The sequence below is a fragment of the Arachis ipaensis genome, chromosome B04, assembly GCF_000816755.2.
Source record: "Arachis ipaensis cultivar K30076 chromosome B04, Araip1.1, whole genome shotgun sequence".
In the NCBI taxonomy this organism is placed as follows: domain Eukaryota; kingdom Viridiplantae; phylum Streptophyta; class Magnoliopsida; order Fabales; family Fabaceae; genus Arachis; species Arachis ipaensis.
The window spans coordinates 123,221,941-123,225,163 of record NC_029788.2 but is presented as its reverse complement, the minus strand read 5'-3'; positions in this window follow the sequence as shown (position 1 = coordinate 123,225,163).

Here is a 3,223-nt window from a genome sequence, read left to right as displayed (position 1 = left end):
GGCAGTGGCTAGGTTAGGGTTAGTGTCAATTAGGGTTTTGATTTGGGAATTAAGGTTTTGTGTATGAGATTTGGAAATTTTGGGTAGTTTAGTAATTTTAATAAAATTAGGGTAATAAAGTAATTGAGAACTAATTTTAATCCAACATTAATATTTATAAAAATACTATTTAATTATCAACTTACAAGTTTATTTTCAAATAAATACTCCAATTTAATAATTAGAGATAATCAAATTAACTTTCTTTAAAATTATAAAATAAAATTAAAACTTTAATTATTCAAATTAAAGCATATAAAATCGTCTTTATTTCTTGATTACTAAAGGTTTTAAAATCAATAATAAGAAAGACTCAATTAATATAAAAATTTTTGAAAATATATTCTCGAATAAATAAAATAAATCATTAAATAAGATTTAATTTCTGAAAATTTGGAGTCTTACATCCTACCCCACTTATAAAAATTTTCGTCCTCGAAAATTAGTGTATTACAGATAATATCACATAGTTTTCAACACTTTATGGAAAAAGCAAAGAACTTCATCATGCATATATATATATATAGCTTCAAATATTTTGATTATCATATATTATAAAGATATAAGGGTAGGAGTGTGATTGCAAGGCAAAAGTTACAAAGCAAGCTTGAAGCAAAAGAAAACATGGTTCAAACATGTGATAGTAAAGCAAGGCGGCGAAAGATTATAAAACAGGATAGGGTTAAAACGACGTGCTTAACGTCCACGCACTTATCTCATACCAACTTTAGAGCTTCAACTCCCCAAACTTCAACCTCTAACATTTCCTAAACCCCACAATATGCGTTATCTATTAGTTCTATTTCGCCTACGATAACCCGTTAGTGCTCTCATATGCATAAACCATCAGTGTTAAGCCGGCCAAACTTAATACCATGATATATGCAATAGTATACTAACTGCATTAATCAATAGGCAATCATGTGCATAAATTTCTAACTCTTGCCATTCGAACAAGACCTAGTACATGACAGATGCTCATAGTATGCAACTGAAGCATAGTCAGTCAATTTCTCAAGCTCTACAGGAAAGACTGCTCTGATACCATAATGTAACACTCTCACTATCAGAATGTCACACTTTTAGCTGTGCCACTCTGATAGTAAGAAGTATTACGACTACTTCATATACTTAATAATAAAAATAGGAGCCTTTGACTCGAAAACGTATCGTTGATTTCTTTGAAAAATGGATAAAAACTACTTTACCTTGAAAACAAACAAACATATATTTATATACAAGACTTCTTACATAAGTAGCTAATAAATATCATATACATATAAAACATACAACTCCTATCCCTCTTACAACATTCTAATAATAAAGGCGAGGGATAAATCTATAACATGTGTAACAAACAGAAACAAACACAGGCAAAACAGACAAGAAAGGCACAGGTATAGATGGCAGTTACAGCAAATAGCTCAGATAGCAGTTAATAATAGTTAAGCAATTAGGCAAACCCAAACAAATTCAAACTCAAGCAAAGCATACAAGTGCATATGATGCATGTCTGTCCTATGGCTGATGATATCATCTGTCGATTATATAGCCAACCCGACATGTCCTGGTAGCTAACCATGGACTGAAACACCCATTGCAGAGCAAGTGGGTTTGAGCTATAACCCCCTTACTACTACCCGCTTAACGCAGAGCTAGTGGAATAACCACTACTGTAGCTACTACTCAGGTGGGTGTTTAAGAGCTCAACCTGGAGCAAGTGGGATGAACCACAACCCTTGCTACTGTCCAGGCATCACAATCACTAACCTGAAGCAAGCGGGACGAACCACAATCCTTGTTACTGCCCAGGTATCTCAATCAAATTCAATTTCATTTTCACATTCATTCTCATTATCATTCAATTATTCAAAATCATACTAAAAAATCAATCTTCATTCTCACATTCATTCTCATCATACCTCTTATTACTTTCTTCAATAATTCAGATTCAAAATATAATTCATTCCTTTCTAAACAAATCAAGCTTCAAACGTAATCATTTTCTTAATAACTCAAAAATCAAATTATTTAACCATTAAATCCAAATTTTTTAAATAACCATCCAAACAAAATCTCTAATTTTTATAAAATTTTGGCAGCATCTCCTCTAAAATTCGGCAGCATCTCCACTAGGACAGTGAGCTCTTTGATGTTATTCATATATTCTTAGAAGTTAAACATATTAATATGGAATTAGAATGCTTACATTGGTGCCTAGCTAGAACATTCAGAACTAGTATAAGCAGAAATTGAGAGAACAGTTAGATACTCTGGCATATTTGATCAAAGAATGGTAAACCTGTGACAAATTTCTGAGAGTTTGTGATAGATCTTTAGGCTAATTATTAATCACATTGCTGTTTTTATTTTGAAATTTTAGATGCAGACTCAAGCATGCCACCAAGTGATGGATGAAGTAGAACAGGAGTACAAGAAGTTTTCCGAACAGATCACTGAAAGCCGTGAGGCAATGAAGGTTTTCACCTCTTTGACTAATGTTATTTGATCTGTGATTTGGAAAAAAACTGTTAAGAATCGTAACAAGGTCTATGTACATGCATCTTTCTAGAGGAGCCGAGTTTAGGTGTTCAAAAAGCACTTTCTGAGGTAATCCATTATGAACCATGTTCATGTAATTTACTTCTAAACTAACACAGTTTCTTACCCTTCACTTTCTTTTGGTTTTTCCTGCCTTCCTTCTTTTCTTGTAGTTAATTGTGGTTATGGCTTCACATTGTTACTTGGTTGGTTCATCTGGAGAGTTGTTCATTGAGTATCTTGTACGACACTGTGCTTTAACTGATAATAATCGTGGTGATCTTGACATCCTGAATAAGAGGGGAGGGGTAAAATTTCTCCCTAATCCTTGCTTCTCAATAAACAAGTGCCACTTGTGTACAATGATAAGACCATGATTGAAACCAAAATTTACTTTCTTAAATGCCATCTTAGCTTGGTGATGATCATGCCAGAAACTTATATTGTTGTGCCATGATTCAATTTATAAAAGGAACTATGCCACAAACATATAATTAGAAAGGGTGATGAGCAAGGCTCAATATATATATAGGACCCACATAAATTACATAACACCCAACCTTTTTCAGATATGTTAATCATTCTGAAGACAAAATAAAGAAACCTAAATTACACTTAGCTTCTCTTTACCAACTTCACATGA